This window comes from Uranotaenia lowii, chromosome 3 (genome assembly GCF_029784155.1).
Source record: "Uranotaenia lowii strain MFRU-FL chromosome 3, ASM2978415v1, whole genome shotgun sequence".
Lineage (NCBI taxonomy): Eukaryota > Metazoa > Arthropoda > Insecta > Diptera > Culicidae > Uranotaenia > Uranotaenia lowii.
In genome coordinates, this window is record NC_073693.1 from 91,621,934 (window position 1) to 91,641,439 (window position 19,506).

Genomic DNA, 19,506 nt, shown 5'->3' on the forward strand with positions numbered 1-19,506 from the left:
AATTTGATTATTTGATAATCATTGCACTTTTTGTAAGTTTCAAATTTGGGAAAAAATCGTTCTTCTGAGAGATTTTTCAGTACAAAACCGATTCTAGTTGAATTCTACTACCGAACTGTAAATTCTGTTTAGTTTTTCGTTATTGATGTACTTGTAAATAAATACTAAGCATGATGCCAATTAAAATATGTTTGGAGTTGGTTTAATTTTCATAAAGCTTAGCAAAAAATAACTGCTGTGAAAAATGTTCACAGCAAACTTTCGATATTTTACAATATTTGAAAAAGTTATCAAATTCGGATGAACGATCGAAGTTGTTGAAATAGAATTCAAGTTACGAATGGTTGAAGTTGATGTGAAATTATTGTTTTAATTATGATGTTGATAAGATTCGGTGATTTTTTTACGAATTTTACATGATTTTGATACGATCTTACTATCTTTCTAAGGCCATTCAAACTCATCAATATTAAGACTAGAGTCCGCTTGAATGCTCTTTAAACCAATGATATGTACACTGAACCCAAATTCACCCTTAAAATACACATGACTTTTCACTTAAAAACATGGATCCAGTGATTTTCTTCCATTCAAGTGCGACATATACATTTCACTTGGCAGTCACTTAAATTTCAAGTGAATGCATCCACATTCACTTCAGTCGTCACTTGAATTTGAAGTGAGAAAAAATATTCACTTCCCCATCACTTGAATTTCAAGTGAATGTCAGGTTGTAATTCTGTTTATTTTTAGAGTTCAAAATGGCAAATTCTAAAGAGCAGCGTTTAAAGCATGGGTGGCCAACATTTTCAACAGGCGGGCCAAATTTTGGAGATGAGATAGGCTGACGGGCCACACCATCAATTTTTTTATAATTCAGTGCAAATAAATGAATAACTGATTTTCAATGATAATTTAATAAATTAATTTTTGCTTCACGAATGCCGATTTCAAATGTAATATCGGTTGCGGTGCACAGAAAATTAATGATCAGTTATACTTTTGAAAACCAAGTTGTTCAGAAACTTTTTTTCAAAAGTTAACCAGACCTCCAACATTGATAGTTTCAAAACTGAACTAACTTGAACAGTTCAAAATGCAGTTCCAAATAAAATGCCAAATGCTACAGATTTTGAAAATTTGGAAATGTATTTGATGCAAGATTTTTCCGTAAAAAAAATTATATTTGAAATCCACAAAACTCTGTATTTTTTCAGCAGATTTTATAACATGGCACATCAAAACATCATTTCAAAAGAAGTATTTTAAAAATGATAGTATATAGTTGAAATCTACGTAAAAAGTCACAAATAAGCTGCAAAAACTGTTAAAAGGTATCGTCTGCAAAGATGAGTGAAATTCGGTGAAAATCTGAAGACACCCTGCGCAAATTGTCGAATATTGTATCTATTTTCCCATGATATTAACAGCAAACATTTTGTTGGTTTCAATGGAAGCTGACAAATGAAGTAAATTCTTCGCTATAAAATGCCTAAAATACTAAACTTTGACAAGTAAATTGTTTAATTCGCGAAAAAGTGTGTTTTGTTTACGAATTAAACACTAAAAAGCGCTATTTAACTTCGCGCTAATTTTAACAAAATTTTTTTTTTGAAAATATTCAAGTCTCTCCACGAAGCATTTAAAAACCCGTCAAAATTCAACTTAGTGCCATGCACCCATTTAAGAGCCCTCATCGCTTTTAAAATAAAGGTATGGAGGAATTTAATAAGGGATAATCATCGCAATACACATCTGTTATTTGATAGTACCTACTGTTCATGTGTGAAATATTGCAAAATTAAATAATAACAGAATTTTCCTACTTTTGTTTCAATACAGATTTTTATAAACTTCATCCCAAAATGGTACAGAAACCATCAAAAACCTCAACCCCTAAGTAAAACTAAGATTGGAATGTGATCATTCCGAAAAAAGCTTCGCGGGCCACAAAAAGACAGCCGCGGGCCACATGTGGCCCGCGGGCCATGGTTTGGCCACCCATGGTTTAAAGCTTATGCTGGATTTGGATTTTCCCAATTCTTTAATAGGCGATTTTGGCGGTAGTTTGTGTTAAACGTGATGTAAGAAAATGTTATTTAAAGGTGTTATCATGTTTCAGCTTGTGGGTTGTGGGCTATCCGCAGTAACCGATCTGCCTTGGGATTACGATGGAATTTTCCTTTCGCCATAAATTTATGGCGAAAGCGTAATGTAAGTATTTGAAATCGTAGTGCTGTTCTATAAATGTTCTTTTATTTAGAAACGCGAGAGATAATCAACTATAGAAGCTTATTTAGAAACTCAGATAAATTTCACTCGAACGTCATAGTGTAATTCACTCGACCGGTCACTTAAGTGAATTCACCCATCACTTAAAATTCAGATGAAATTACGTATGACGAGAATTTACTACAGATGTCACTTATTTTTTAAGTGAAAATTATTTTGGGTGTAGTAAACAAATCCCAATCGCAAAACATTGAAAAATTTGTTATGGGATTCACAGATAATGTGTCAAATACCGTAAAATATTGATAACTTGAAAACCGTAATTTCAGTGACGGTATACTTTTTGGTAAAATTATGTGAGACCCTCAGAGCAAAAGACGTATATGTAAGTGCAAAAATGATCGATTTTGAGTAAATAATGCCAAACGATTCTCGATGATTCAAATTGAATTTTTGGTAATTTTTTTTAGATTTTTTTAATTATATTCTCATTCCTGTACGCTCGAAAGAAAATTACAACTGTTCGAAAAATAAGTGGAAAATGGCCAAACACAAGAATTAAAATGCATGTTTTCTCGAAATTAGTTTTTAAACACTTTTATCCCTTTGGCTTATATCACTTCAAGGATATTTTCAGATCTCTGTTTTGAATTTTGTTAGTGTAGATTCAGATATATTTATCCAAATGATATACGCAAACCAAGAAAAATGTCAAATTCTTAGACCATAACTTTTCAAAAAAGAGCTTCGCGGGCCACAAAAAGTTGGGCGCGGGCCACATGTGGCCCGCGGGCCATGATTTGGCCACCCATGTAATAGATGATATATAACAATTATTATAATTTTCCTAACAATTTATAATAGTTAACTTTTTACCTGATCTAACATGTATTTTAAAAAATCAAGTATTTTATGTTTAAATCTGTGTTTTGGAAATATTTATTTCAAATATGAAAACTGCACTGCTTTGAAATTATTTTGAACCGAATTTCTAGTTCAAGTTAAGCAACATCATTTTGAAAAATAATCAATTTATTTCTTTGTTTATTGTGCATATTTGGTATTGTTATAATTTTTAGCTAAATTTGAATTTCGGAACCCAAAAATTAAGAATATTTTAAAATATTTAAAAATGTAGAACAAAGTTAAATGAACTATCGTTCACAGAATGAAAATGTAGAATCAATATTTTTTTTTTGTTTTTGAGCAATTTCAAGTCGAAAATTATGAATAGTGTGAACAACCTACACTGAACCAAATCTGGAAATAAAATTTACAGGGTCATTCCAACAATTTCTAAAGTTAATCGCTCAAATACTAAGTAATAATTTATCCTGTACAAGTTATTGGAAAATTCAATAAATTCTGTAAGTGTATTTTGTTGATAAATAAATATACAAAAAATATAGGAAAATCTAATGAATACCATGAACCTAATAATTCTATTCAAATATTTTAGAAAAACCATTAATTTTCAAATGTTTATTTTTATATAATACTAGCTGACCCGGTGTGCTTTGCTACACCTTTCAGAGTCAAATGATATTTTCAGAAATCATTCAAATTTTTATTGTTTTTGGTATTATTTTAAATCAAATTATGACGAAATTAATAAACAACCACTATAAAATGAGAGCTTCAGCTGGAGTTTCAAATTGCAACACAAACCATAACTTATATTCTGAATCTTTATTTATAAATTTGTTTTAAAGATCTGATAATTTTCATCTGTTTCCTTAAGTTTATTTTTTTTTATTTAACACTTAGTTTATTAGGCATATCACTTTATACAAAGTTTTTATTTGCCGATGGTCTTTATAATAATTCTATTTTTTAAATCTAAATTTGGGTTTATTTGGAATGGGGAACGGGAAAGGGTTTGGTTTGGGCTTCCTATCATGAGAGACAGTGGTTGATTTACACTGATTCACATAAGTGAAGAAGGGGGGTTTTCTGATATTGCTCTGAACACTATTATTATCCATTTCTGGATCGGAGGAAGAGCAGTTAGTGTGCCTTAAGTTTCGCCCTAAAAAAGAAGGGTCTCAAATTAATCGTTCGTAAATAATCTAACTTATAAAGTATGGTTGTTTTAGCTTGATATGTTCTGGATTTATGCTAAAAAACTGATTAGAGAGCACCCCCCCCCCCTCCCTGTCCTTCCCTTCACCCCCTGCTGAATGGAGATTGTAATCTTTAATAAACATTTTTTTCGTTCCCAAAAATCCTCTTACATCAAATATAGTTCCATTGGTTGATAAGTATTTAAGCTTTACAACAAAATTTATATGGAGCTCCTTCCTTTCTTCCCCTCTCTACACTGTAAATCGTAAGAGTCTATAACAATCGTAGAAACATATCTCGTAACCAAATTCCTTTCCATGCCATATTTGTTTCCATTTGTTGGCTTCGTAAGCATAAATTGAGAACATATGCTAACAAAATTGTATTGGGCTCACCTCCCTCCTCCCATGTACCTTCTCACTGAAAGGAGGATGATGTGTCAAATAATCATAGAATCATACCAAAATGATTTTCCATGTTAAGTATTGTCCATTTCTCGGATTTTGTAAAATAAAAGTTAAATGTAAGCTTCCCTCTTCCCTTCCTATATTCCATGCCATGCCAAATTTGGTTTTATTTAAGTAGTAAATTTTTGAGTTATGTATAAACTTGAAAGGGAGTACCATCCCCCTTTCCGTTCTCTTCTTTCAATAGAGGGGTGATAACTTAATATTCATAAAAGTATTTTTCGTACTCAAATACTTTTTGATGATTATGATGAAATTTGGTTTCATTTGCTCGATTAATTCTCGAGTTATGCAAAAAAAAATGGAAACCCCCCCTTCTTCCTTTATATCTTACCGCTTGAAAGGTACGGCTTCAATTTATAATAGAAACATTGCTCGTATCCAAATATACTCACATGTCAAATGTGGTTCAATTTGCTTGATCAGCTCTCCAGTTATACTGAAAATTGTAAGGGAGACCTCGCCTCCCCCTTTTCATCCACCTCTTCGAAAGAGTGAGGGATACCAAATATTCATAGAAGCATTTCTCGTACCCAAATATCGTTTCATGCCAAATTTGGTTCCATTTGCTGTTGTAGTTCTTGAGTTATGCTGTAAAAATTGTATGAAACTCCCCTCCCTCTTTCCTTCCTCCCCGCTGTAAGAAGGAAGGGGTCTCAAACAATCATTAGAACATGTCACGTTCCCAAATACCCGCCCATGCCAAGTTTGGTTCCATTTGCTTAATTACTTTCTAAGTTATGTTGAAAACTATAGAAGAGGCCCCTCCCCCCTTTATATCTCCCTACTGGAAAGAGGGAGGGGTCTCAAATAATCATAGAAATATTTTTCGTGTCCAAATACCCTCCCATGCCAAATTTGGTTCCATTTGCTTTGTTAGTTTTTGAACTATATAAAAAAATATGAAAGAGCCCCCCCCCCCTTTCAACTGGAAAGAGGGAGGGGTCTCAAATAATCATTGAAATATTTTTCGTATCCAAATACCTTCCCATGCCAAATTTGGATCCAATAACTTGATTAGTTCTCGAGTTAAATGAAAAATTGTAAGGTAGCCCCCCTCTCCCCTTCCTATCACGCCACAGAAAGGAGGGAGGGGTACCAAATATTCATAAAAATATTCCTCGTACCCAAATACCACCCCATGCCAAATATGATACCATTTGCTTGATGGGTTCTCGAGTTATGCAAAAAATTGTCTTTTGTTTGGGAGGCCCCTCCCTCCCTTAATGAGAGAGGGAGGGGTCTCAAACCACAATAGGAACCTTCCCCTGCCTCCAATACCCCCACCTGCCAAGTTTCACGCAAATCGGTTCAGTAGTTTCCGAGTCTATAGGGAACAGACAGACAGACAGACAGACAGACAGACAGACAGACAGACAGACAGACAGACAGAAATTCATTTTTATATATATAGATTTATATTTTACATATCTAATGAATTTACTAACAATTCGCACCGACTCGATTGGTTTGTGAGATTTTTTCTAGCAGACTCACATTTCTTTCTGGAAAACACTAATTGGTGTCTATCATCACCAACAGCTAAAGCGTCATCTAAACTAGAGCGCTTATCATGGATTTGAACCATAAATATTTGTCCAGATAGTCGAGGCCAAGCCAATGCAAAGTCTGGTAGAAAAAACCTTTATTAAAATCATTCTCTTTGAGGTAATTGATTTGATGATTTAAATTGTTTTTAATTTGCTTTATGGCACTAAAGAATGCTACGGTCAAAATTTGGTCAATTTCAACTTGACGCATTTCTTTCAATATTGCTTTAAAAAACCTGAACACCCTTCATTTTGAAGGTGTGTGTGTGTGTGTAGAATGTCGCTCCTATTTTGATTTTGGAATTCACTCTTCAGTAGTCAAAATGCCGTCCAACGAAGAAGAGCAGCGTATCAAAATTTTGCTCGCGCATCGCGAAAATCCGAGCTACTCGCACGCAAAGCTGGCAAAATCGATAAAAGTTGCCAAATCAACCGTTACAAATGTAATTAAAGTGTTTGGGGAACGTTTGTCGACAGGCTTACAAGAAGGTAGTGACTCCAAATCGCGATGATAATCAAAATACGACGGCCAAAGCGCGATCCCGGAATCTGTACACGACGATGCTGACGAAGTTTGACTACGTGGTAATGGACGACGAAACCTACGTCAAAGCCGACTACAAGCAGCTTCCGGGACAGGAGTTTTATACGGCAAAAGGAAGGGGAAAGGTAGCAGATTTTTTCAAGCACATGAAACTGTTTAAGTTCGCGAAGAAATATCTGGTTTGGCAAGCCATCTGTACCTGTGGCTTGAAAAGCAGCTTTTTCATAGCTTCCGGGACTGTCAACCAAGATATTTACGTGAAAGTGTGTTTGAATGAACGTCTGCTGCCTTTCCTGAAGAAACACGGTTGTTCCGTACTGTTTTGGCCGGATTTGGCATCTTGCCATTACGGTAAAAAGGCCATGGAGTGGTACGCCGCCAACAACGTGCAGGTGGTTCCCAAGGCCATGAACCCAACACGCCAGAGCTCCGCCCAATTGAGAAATACTGGGCTATTGTCAAGCGGAACCTGAAGGAGATCAAAAAACTGCTAAGGACGAGCAGCAGTTCAAGGCAAACTAGCTTTCTGCGGCGAAGAAGGTGGACAAGGTGGCTGTACAAAATCTGATGGCAGGGGTTAAGCGTAAGGCCGGCAATTCGGATTTGGAAAAGCCGAAGCCTAACTGAATATTTTTCCTGAATTTTATACTAATTAAACTTGAAAAAGAAATTTAATTTGATTTTTTAAATAAACGATTTCGCCGATTTACACGCGTTTTCCCTTGACTAAATTTTGACCGTATCCCCTTTATCAGACTATCGACCGTACTGTTTCGCATCCAAACCCCGGATGTAACTAAAACGCGATGATAACAAACTGGGAAGACTATACATCGATAGATACGTTTCTGAGTTAAAGGGAGTATATCTGAGCGATCACATATCATCTTTTTGTTCGTCCGCACTGCAAGTTTTCCCTTGTGGGGCGGACCACGCTTGGCCTACTAATGTGTGGTGGTAGATGCCATTCTATCTGTATCTACCGCTTCATAGTAGTAGGCCCGTGAGGAACAAAAATTTGATATGTGATTATATGTTTCTAAATAAATTCTACACCCAAAATTCAGCCTCTGTGCCAATGGCGTGTAGTCAATTTCATAGCATCATTGGTACAAGAAGATAACGCGACCGGTGCTGATTCGATTTGCTCCCACCGGCATTAACCTCCCAAGTTAACCGAATTGCGTATGTTTGAATGAAACAAAATAAGAACGTTTTCGTATCCCTCCCCATTGCATCACAAGCCGAAGAAGGATGGAAATAAATACCGGCCAACACCAGGCAGCCAGCGAACCGAGCACTGTGCGTGTGAATGTAGCAAAAGCAACAACAAAAACATCCTTCTAATTCAATCCACCGGCAAACACGGCTAAGCTGTGCGTGTGTATGTAGCAAAAGCAACAACAAAAACATTCCTTCAATTCACCGGCAAACAACACCGGCCAGCTGCCCGGCTTTAGCAGCTGTGTATATGTAGCGTGTGTATGTAATAGCAGGCAGTAAGCAAAGCACAATTCTCATTCAATGGGTTTCCCGTTCCTTCACTCCCGTTCCCTTTCCCGTTTCCATCGCAAGACAAAGGAATGCATTGAAAGGAGGTCAAACGCCGGGAAGCCGCCGTTGTACGTTTTTTTTGTGATTGATCGGTAACAGAAAGCCTATGACAAATATCCCTCATCCTGCATGAAGCTCGAATAGTACACTGGTTAGAATGTCGAACTGGCAAGACGATACATTTGGTGATTTGAGTTCGATTCTCACTACAGCGCTGTGGTTATAATTTTTATTTTCTTGTTTCTGGGATGAATTATCCAATAGGAAGGAAATCCCATAAAATGTTTTTCTTGTTCCGCTTGAATGTAGTGGCCATCATTTTGGTTGGGAGCCGTGTCCTTATGCCAGTTACGGTTCTTCAAACATACCGTCTTCGGCACAGTGCACATTTCAGCGCATTATCGGCACAGAGATTTGCTAAATAGGCATTGGATTTTTGCAACCTCTTCTATGGGTGTACCCGCTCATTTTCAACATCTTTCATTTAATCTAACCTTCTATCCACCTATATAAAAAAAATAACTTCAAATCAGTTTGTAACTCTGTAAGTTATTTTTAACAAAAAACACCTACCCTTAAAAAATATATCATATCACAACAAGGTTTCGTAATTCAAATACACACAAATCTACGTACTATCAGCTATCAAAATAATCGGTGAAGTCTTTTCGGTAAGATATTGACTAGAAAAGAAATTCATTACAAATCAAATCGTAGACCCAATGCCAACCATTCAGTTGACCAGAGCCAAGTTTTTCTTAGAGATCTACCAGCCAGCCCGAATCCGAAAAAATGTTAATCAATTTCACATTTCACTCGAAAGGCTAGCTAGCTAGCTATCCCTCGATAGCGGGTGCAATTTGCCGCATGTTCAAACGAATTCCGTTTTCACTTTCCATTTCTGAGAAATCTGACATAAGACGATCTGCGGGGATGATGGTGTAACGTCTCATGTCAAATTCTGCGGCCAACCGCAAACCGAATCCCTACAACAATATGCTTATTTCCAAACCGACTTTCCATTTCTTCTGAGGAAGGGATTTTGATTCTGGTGGTGAGAGGCCAAGGGATCATTCGGGAAAACCCGAAAACAACACCAAAAGTTGGCGCGAAGGAATTCCCTTCGTTTGAAGATTATGTAAATTTAATTCGTTTGATCAATTTCCACCACCAGCCAAGTTCCGTTTAAAGGGTGTGAGGGTAAGATTTAAAGTGTAGAAGTTTGGGTGTAAGTGTGTATGAGTAAAACAATTGAATCAAAGCTTGTCATTTCTCCGAATCATCTCGTCATCGTTTGTGTCGTCATGGACCTTGTCGTGTGCCGTTTTCGGCATAACCTCGCAGCTTCACATATGTGAGACGGGCGACGTCTCAGATTGTCTTGGCATGTTGTTTATACGGTTGGCTGTCTGCCGTGTCTCAATCCCTGGAGTTATTCTCAATTCGCGTAGGTGGTTGCTCACAGCAGCAGCAGCAGCAATAATAATGACAATGTCATCTCCAAGCAGGTTTACCCCGAAGCAAGGAGCAAATCATGCCCGGATTCTGTTTCCGGCATATGGTAAACTTGTTGCGAACGAAGATTTCACGCTGAAAGTGTTATCCCTAAAGTTTTCCTCGGGCACCTTCCCCGGACCTAGTTGATTGACTTGGGAAAACTCCCTCCTCCTAAAAGATACTATCAGAAAAGATTTTCCTCGGTCGTTTCCACCATTTTCTCACATACGACCCTCAACTTGTTGAGCCAAAACAATTCACTCATATGGGTTTAACAAGTTTTTGGATGACGCTTTTGATGGAGAAATTGCAATATGTGGAAAACCGCACGGTTCCGGAAAACTTCCGGAATTCCGAACGGCGATGTCAAGTTCATCGTCGCATAATAAAGTTTTTGAACGAGAAAAAATACACCAACAAAATTTCGACGACATTCGCAAACACGAGACCCGCCACCAGATTCTCTTTTCGGTACGTCTGCAGTCTGGTGTAACTTTGAGAAAGAATTGATTTTCAATGAATAATATGATGATGTGGAATAATCTCGGGGATTGGAAATTCATAGCCGGATTGACAAATGTTGGTGGTTGTGTCTCCTCGATCGGGGAATTTATTATTCATAGCTTTGTGGGGATGTGCCTTTGCATGTGTTGTTCTCATATGATGGCGAAAAGGGAGACATCCTTCCACAGGACGTAGTGGGTTTGGATCCGAAAGATGGATGAATTGTCTAGGTTTAGCCCTCCCCCGACTCCAATGTCGGCGACATTTGGAGACGATAATTTTATTGACACCGGAATTAAATCGTCCCTTTAGCGTGTATTGAAAAATTGATAAAGTACTAAATACACTTGAATAAACTCCCTTGATATAAGTGACGAGTATAGTTTCTGAAAATATATATATTTTTTATATTGTGACGTTTTTAAAGAACGTTATTCAATAGCAGAATAGCAGACGTATACGACAAAAGAGTTGAGGAGACATTTGAAAAAATAAATCCATCCCTGTCCAGTAGACTGAGTCGATTTGGGGTAATTTTTGAATTTCTCAAACCCTGGGATATTGAAAGCTTCGTCTTGGTTAAAAACTTGTCCATGTTTTTTTTGCAGAATTTTTAAGTAACGTTTACATGAGTAAATTTGAACTTTTAGATTTGTATGCGAAAGTTGAATATTTTGTACTGAAAAATCAACATCATTTTTGTTTCTTCTGTGGAACCGAGCTTGCTAATGGTTTTTGAGCCAATTTATAAATTTCCTAAAGAACACTGTCAATTTCCCACACGTTAACGGGCCGGGCAAATCCTGGCTATTTTATCTGAAAACCTGGCAAAATCTGGACATTTGATTTCAAAGTCTTCAACCTACAATTCGCACAGGAATTGTTCGGAAGAATTCAGGACCGGACCGGACTTTTACAAAACGTAGTATCAAATATCCAGGCAAGTCAAGATAAAACCGGGCAATCTTACAAGTTTATTTTAGGCCAAATTGTGGCTTTTGTCGAATCCCGAAAATTCAATGCATACCATTAGACTGTCCCCTCTGAAGTTTCAGTGCGGTTCTTTTTCGGGATCTTTTCGAAGATCATGTGAAAAGTAAACATACTGGAGCAAGAAAAAGCTCGTCAGCTCAGTGATTTGAGATATGGTGTTTTCAAGTGAGAAGTAAGTTTTATTTTCGATGATTCTGAGTACTGTGCATATCATTGGTATGATCTTCGAAAAGACTTCAAGGTGGAAATGAACTGAAATGGAATCAAAAATCAAATTTTCGACTTGCTCCATTTGGAGTTATCGTAGCTCGAAAAGTCATTTTTCAACACAAATTTCCTAGGGTAGATACTCTAGATTTCGACAGGAGCTAGTTTTCGACAGAATTTTAATTAAAGGCTTAGCTTTCTATTGGGTTGCTCAAGCTATTTATATTCATTTCCATTTTAATAGTAGTAAATCATTAATTTGAAAGTAACATTCCAAATCACCAGTTAAGTTCAATGTTAGCGACCAAATAAGAATGATTTTGGATTATGAAAACACTTACCTTTTATTCGAATAAAAGTAACATAAAAGGAATCAATGGATGAATAAGGTTCAGAATTAAGTGTTTCCGGTGATTTAGTTTATATTTTTGCTAACATTTTATGAAATTTCAACTGTTTTTAAGCTGTCGAAAACTAGCGCTGAAAATTCACCTGATAATCTATTTTTCGACACCCATCTTCCTGTGATGAAGTAGACAAGCAATTCCAATATGCAAATATTCCAATTCCTTTGCAAACAAAGGAGGTGTTTATGTTTTGTCGAAAACTAAAACATTTGCTGTCGAAAACTAAAATTAAATGTCGAAAACTAGACCATCGAAAGGTCTTAGTGAAAACATAATAAAAATTTTGTTTTTAGACTTTTGATCAATTAAAAAAGGATAATTCACAGAATCTTCAAACAAACACCTCTCCTGATAAAATAAAAGCATTTAGAAGCAAATGGGTTGCTTCATATAAGAGTTCAACTTTTTTACTTTGTATGGGTAGGTATAGTTTTAGAGTTATTTTTATGGTCATTCTATAATAATTTTTGGATATTTGAAAAACGGACATTTTCTATGAGAAAGTCTGTATAGAACAAATGGTTAAAGTGGAAGGACCTAGGGAATTGCACGATGGTAAAATTTCGTTTATTTTTGAGGCCAAAAAATATTGAGAATTTTTTATAATTTTTGCCCCTAAATGTATGCAGCAACAATGTCCATCTTTTGTGTATATAAGTTTTTTGAAGAAAAGATTGAAAAATTAAAATGAGTCCAAACAAAAAATTACTGTTATTGATATTTTAAGCCTTCTGTGCTAATTGACATCCAAACAATAATTTTTAAAATGTTGATATACGTTAAAATCATAGTGATCAAAGTTATCCCTAAAAATGAAATCTGGTTTTGCAACAAACATTTGGTTATAGCCACTAATGTCGTTTGAATATTCTGCTATCAATTATTATGCCTTCTACTCCTTACCTCAGAAAGTACTAAAACTTTTTAGTGTTGCAAAAATGCAATCCCTTCCAAAATATTCGAAAATGAATTAAAAAATTGATCAATTTTCCCCCAGTTTACGGTAATCAATTTTTTACAAAAGATGCGCTTGATAGTTATCTGAAATCTTTCTTAACAAATATTTTTGAAAAAATATCACCCTGAATATATATAATGAAAAAACTGTTTTTTGTAGGACCACCCTAACCTTATGAAAACAAATTGCCATTCATCTTTTATTTCAAGAGATAGATGTTTGATGTCTTCGACAAAGTTTCATGAATTATTAAGTTCTACAATATTGTAGAGCAATGTAGCCCTCTACCTTATCGCAGTTAGAAAATAGTTTTCATATCTCAGAAACTTTATGAACCACCCTAAAATTATTTGTGACCTTTAGTTGTTTGTTTAAGACATCAAATGCATCAATCTTAAGGTAAGGCGCAAATAATTGTTTCCTGCTAAATTTCATATTTGGACCACAGTGCAATGATCAAAAAGTAACTACACAGAACTGATAGACAGTTGAATGATGATCCCATTAACGGTGGATGTTATTTCATCTGCAAAACAATGCCGATATCAATAGAAAGAATAATTTTCTGAAGTAGCCAGGTCGTAATCCTTATCTGAATCCTATTTAGGGGAAAGGTTTCCTAAATGGGCCTATCGGGTTAAATGACCCCACGGCTGTTTGATGAAATGGCTGACTAGACAGCTTATCTGACCAATGCATTTTGAGGGTGATACGCCTCGAACATAAGGCAAGAAAGAATTTTATGAATTTACAAACTCAAAAAAATTTTAAAAATTATACAAGGTTTTGATACATTTTGATGTAATATTTCGACTTTTAAAAATTATACGTAAAGAAGCTTTAAACAAAAACTAGGATGGCTTTTGTTTCTTACTCAAATGAACTTTAGAAATTAAACATATTTCAGCTTTTGTGGAGGTTTAATAATGATTATATAGTGGAATAATAGATTGTTTTTGTATGCCCCCATCATGTTTGTAAAATGCCTGTAATCCTAAAATCCTAAAATAACAGGATAAATAGAATAAATAAATGATTTTTATCATTGAATCTTCAAAACTAAGCTCTGAATAACATCTTATGAGAGAATTGAAGATCTAAAAACAGATTTGATAAAGTTTTTCTCATGGGTGAACTGCCTCCATAGTATGGCAACCCTAACTTTTGTTTTATTCCATAAAATTATAATATACATAGATTTTTATAAAACTTCAGCTTTGTCGTACGGAAATTATTTCTTTCTAGCAGTTTCAATGAAATTATACGGAAATATTTCCCAAAAAACAGATTTTTTTTTTTCAAAACATAAATAGGCGCATTTAGCCCGCACGGTTTTAGGTTCGGCATTTTAGACAACACTTATAATAAAATCATTTTCTTGGAAACAGAAGAAAATTTTAACATAAAAATTACTCCAATGTATAGAAAACAGATGCCTGCACAAGTGTATATAGTTTTCTGCTTAATAGGCGCATATAGCCCGCTCCTCCCCTATAATCTTAGGACTACTCTTGTTCGAGATGTCTAAGGTGATAATTAGAGTTTGGATCGACCAATTAGCTGCAAACGTGTGAAAGAAACGAAAGAACTTTAAGTTTTACATTTTTTTTTTTTCAAGTCGAGTGGAACAAAAGTAACAAAAAATTTTAATAGTCCCATAGACTGATCGTCAAACCAAATATTTCACACTTTTCTGATAACAGGTAGACTATCCAATTTGATGAGTAATGTGTTCTATAAGCTTTTGATTAGCTGTTTACAATAGATTTGATTTGTATTCTTGTTAAATCATTATAATTTTAAAAGACCTATCAGATGAGGCCCTCAGAGGAATATCAGTGCAAAAATGGTAGATTTTTAGTTGATAATGCCTTTCTTCATATTTCAAACTATATTCGGCGTTTTTTTCAGATTTTTAGCATTTTCATTGCATACTTTTACGTTCGAAAGCAAATAGCAAATTTTCGAATCCTGGTGAAGATCAACCGAACACCCTGAAGAGGTGTACATCAATCAATTTACGTATCGAAAATAGTTCTACGGCATGTTCTAGAACTGTGGACACGTCCTAATTTTGGTTTTGGTTGGTGGTTTTTCAGCAGAACTTCGCATTGGCTTACGAAGGAAAGAGGTCCTAATTTTGGTGTGCGAATTTTTATTTCGAAGGTTATTTTCGAGTACGGAGTGGTCGGGGAGTTCGCTGGACCTGAACCCTATGGACTTGGCTGTCTAGGGTATACAGAAACCCGAAGTCTACTCTACAAAACATGACGGGTTGGAAGTTCTGAAGCGCCATCTGGTTGAATCATGGGATAAAATACCACAAAAACCCCCTGCGGGCTTTTTAGAATATGTGCCTTGAGCAGTAGCGAATAGTTAAGCTCAAGGACAAAAAATCTAAAGGCGCCAATGGATTTTGGAAATATGATCTGTTTTGATGTAAATCGTATTAAATTTGAAAGAAAAAATTTTTGTTTTGATCAAATTATTTGTTAGTTCCAATGCAGCACTTCAATTGCCGGACCCTGTAGATCATTCGGGTTAGAAAATTTGTGTCAAAGATAACAAAATTATAGAAAAATTCTCAGTATTGAGGAAATCGTAGATCAAGATCAACATCTCGTTTTCATTTGGCATCTAAAATTAGATAGTTAATTTTTTTTCTTAACACAAAACTTATAAAATCTAAAAGCCCTCATTTGAACTAAATTTGAAAACGTTGCTATTACACTTCTATATGATATTATTTCGCATAAAAGGTGCCCTTCCACGTCGCCAACGAAAGGTACATAAAAATTCGAACCGAAAGTATAAAGTAACACATAAAACTGTGCAAATGAGCGCAAAACTTTCCGGGTTGGCGTTTTGTTGAACCATTTGCAAAACTACCAACTTGGCGCGTTGTTGGTCCACAGACAGACAGCGGCCGGGAAAGGATTAGTGACATTCAGCAAATGCACAAGCTTCCATGTGAGTTGCTTCCGCCGAAAATAATAATATGGCCAATTCAGGGGAACGGACTGAATTTTATGCATAGCTTTGAAACGGCAAAGGGAGCTCGCTTTCACCTCGAGCAGGAAAAGTTAAATAGCGCCAATTTGGCTGTTTAGCTGGAATTTTAAAGTCCTCTTGTGCCAAAAGCCCGATGCAACAGGTTGCACTATTCGAGTATCCAACGGACCTTCCTCTAGTGTATGAGATCCAACTGAGACAGTCTTTGAATGCCGCACCTTCCTACAATTCCGGATGGTTTCGGTTGTTAGATTGGGATGAGTGGGTGGGTGAAAAGTCGCATCTTCAAAGTTTTACAGCAGGGCACTTTGGGTGGAGTGGCTCCATTGCTCCATTGCCCAGCGCTCAAAGGCTGCCCCCTTTTCCTCCAGGGTGATGACAGGGAGCAACAGGTCTGAGCTGCACCTTTCTCTTATTCGACCCAACCCGGAACATCATCGGATCAAAACCTGGCTGCATGAATACGGTAGGTGTTCAAACAGATCGGAAAATATAAAACCAATTAAAAGTTATAACTGTAATCCCTCTTATCGGACCGATTTTACATGTACTTCGCTCTCTCTCTATTTCTCTTGCTCTCGAACTCTTTTTGCCTCTTCTTCCATCGGAACTGTCTTTATTGGCTCGCTTCAGCCAGCCGGCAGCAGACATCAGTTAGGATCAAATGCCATGGAAAGTGCATTTTGATTCTGACTTGCCGGTTGCACCCGTAAAATGCTTACCGGGAATTTATTTTCATTCATAAACCGGTCCAAAGCTATTAATCTTTGTTTTCGGAAAATGTGACGGAAGGATTTGTTTTTGTTTGATTGCCTCAAAGCACAAGTCAATATCAAGTGGATCTGCAGCAGCAAGATTTCATTGCTATTTATGTGTATGTGAATAATGTATCGTGTACCTTCCGTTTCAGTTGCCAGATTTGAATTGAAGAACAAGAATTTATATTCTTCAGTCAGATTCAGATTTAAGATTCCAATTTTTCTTTTTTGGTTAGCTTTAACCTCTAAGCCAAGATGTTTTTTAAGATATGAAACTTTTACTCTGTTTTTATTAGCATTATAGATTTCCCTAATATGTTTAAATTTATGCTCACTGTTTTGGACTATCCAAATAACTTCATATTTCGCTCCATTTTTTCCAGTTTCAAGTTATGCCAAATTAAATATGTATAAAAACACTCAAATGATTCGTACACAAACAATGTCTTTTATAAGATATGGTCTTTCTCCCCCTTAAAGGGTGATACGGTCAAAATTTGGTCAAGGGAAAACGCGTGTAAATCGGTGAAATCGTTTATTTAAAAAATCAAATTAAATTTCTTTTTCAAGTTTAATTAGAATAAAATTCAAGAAAAATATTCAGTTAGGCTTCCGCTTTTCCAAATCCGAATAGTCGGGCCTTACGCTTAACCCCTGCCATCAGATTTTGTACAGCCACCTTGTCCACCTTCTTCGCCGCAGAAAGCCAGTTTGCCTTGAAATGCTATTCGTCCTTAGCAATTTTTTTGGTCTTCTTTAGGTTCCGCTTGACAATAGTCTAGTATTTCTCAATTGGGCGGAGCTCTGGCGTGTTGGGAGGATTCTTGTCCTTGCGAAACCACCTACACGTTGTTGGCGGCGTACCATTCCATGGCCTTTTTACCGTAATGGCAAGACGCCAAATCCGGCCAAAACAGTACGGAACAACAGTGTTTCTTCAGGAAAGGCAGCAGACGTTTATTCAAACACTCTTTCACGTAAATTTCTTGGTTGATAGTCCCAGAAGCTATTAAAATGCTGCTTTCCAAGGCACAGGCACAGATGGCTTGCCAAACCAGATATTTGTTCGCGAACTTTGACAGTTCCTATGCTTGAAAATATCTGCTACCTTTCCCCTTCCTTTTGCCGTATAAAACTCCTGTCCCGGAGGCTGCTTGAAGTCGGCTTTGACGTAGGTTTCGTCGTCCATTACTACGCAGTCAAACTTCGTCAGCATCGTCGTGTACAGCCTCCGGGATCGCGCTTTGGCCGTCATATTTTGTTTATCATCGCGATTTGGAGTCACTACCTTCTTGTAAGTCGATAGTCCGGCTCGTTTTTTGGCTCGATGCACGGTTGTAGATGATACACCCAGCTTATTTGCGGCATCTCGGAGAGAGGGGTTAGGGTTTCGCTTGAAACTACCGGCAACTCTCTTTGTCATCTCAGCGGCTTCCGGTTTTCGATTTCCCCCGGTCCAGACTTCCTGGCTGTCGACAAACGTTCCCCAAACACTTTAATTACTTTTGTAACGGTTGATTTGGCAACTTTTAGCGATTTTGCCAGCTTTGCGTGCGAGTAGCTCAGATTTTCGCGATGTGCGAACTAAATTTTGATACGCTGCTCTTCTTCCTTGGACGGCATTTTGACAACTAAAGAGTAAATTCCAAAATAAAAATAGGAGCAACATTCTACTCACACACCTTCAAAAAGAGGGGTGTTCAGGTTTTTAAATGCAAAATTGAAAGAAATACGTCAAGTTGATATTGACCAAATTTTGACCGTATCACCCTTTATTCTCTTCCCCATCGCCCACTGCTGGTAGGAGGTAGAAGTCCCAATCTATCGTAACCAAAAACTGCTATATCAAATTTGGTTCAATAAGCTGATAAGATGATAACAACATTTGTAAGCAACGCTCTCCACGACTCCCTTCTCCACACTGCAAGGTAGTATGGTCTGTAGCAAACAAAGAAACATATCCCGTACCCAAATACCTTTCCATGTCAAATTTGATTCCATTTGCTTGATTACTTTTCAAGTAATACCAACAAAATTGTATTATTACTTGGTTTTTACTTTATTTTTATTAATTTAATATGATTGTGGTCTCCTACCTAGAAGGTTTTCCAAATAATCATCCAATTTCTCGTACCCAAATAATTACCCATGTCAAATTTAGTTCCATTTGATGGATAAGTTTTCAACTGTATGGGGAGCTCCCTTTCGCCTTTCCAGAAATCCCAATGAAAGGAGGGAGAATATCAAAAAGTATATAACTTTTTCCCTCATCCAAATGCTTCCCATACCAATTTGATTCCATTTATTCGAATATTTCTCGAGTTATATAATAAAAATTGTATGGAAGCCCCCCTCCCATCTTACTATACCCCCACTGAGAGAAAAAACCCAACAAACATTTTGGCTAATATTAAATGTCAACTCGCTGAACAAAGGCTGAGTTGAAGCGCGGTTGCAGTTTCAGCTTGCTAGCTGAATATAAGCAGCTGTAGCGCTGTTTCAACGTATGGAAGCTATTGGAAGAAGTTGGAGAGATGATTCTGTATAACTTTTTCAGCCTTTGTTCAACTATTCCTGCTACCATTGGAATTTGACAGAATGAACTGGGGTAAAATTGCATGATGGCGCTTTTTGAAATGCGATTTTATTTTAATTTCACAATGCAGCTATTAATTAGCTTATTCGTGAAAAAGAATCCGCATTCTCAAGAATATCATTTTTATCATTTTTATCATTTGGGTCCTAAAATCCAAAACAAA

At 36.5% G+C, this 19,506-nt stretch overlaps 1 protein-coding gene across 1 annotated transcript in view; it reads right to left on the reverse strand.

Annotated features, from left to right (window-relative positions):
- LOC129751796 (uncharacterized) overlaps window positions 1–19,506 on the reverse strand; it is a 342,108-nt gene that overhangs the window by 204,322 nt on the left and 118,280 nt on the right. The window lies entirely within an intron of this gene.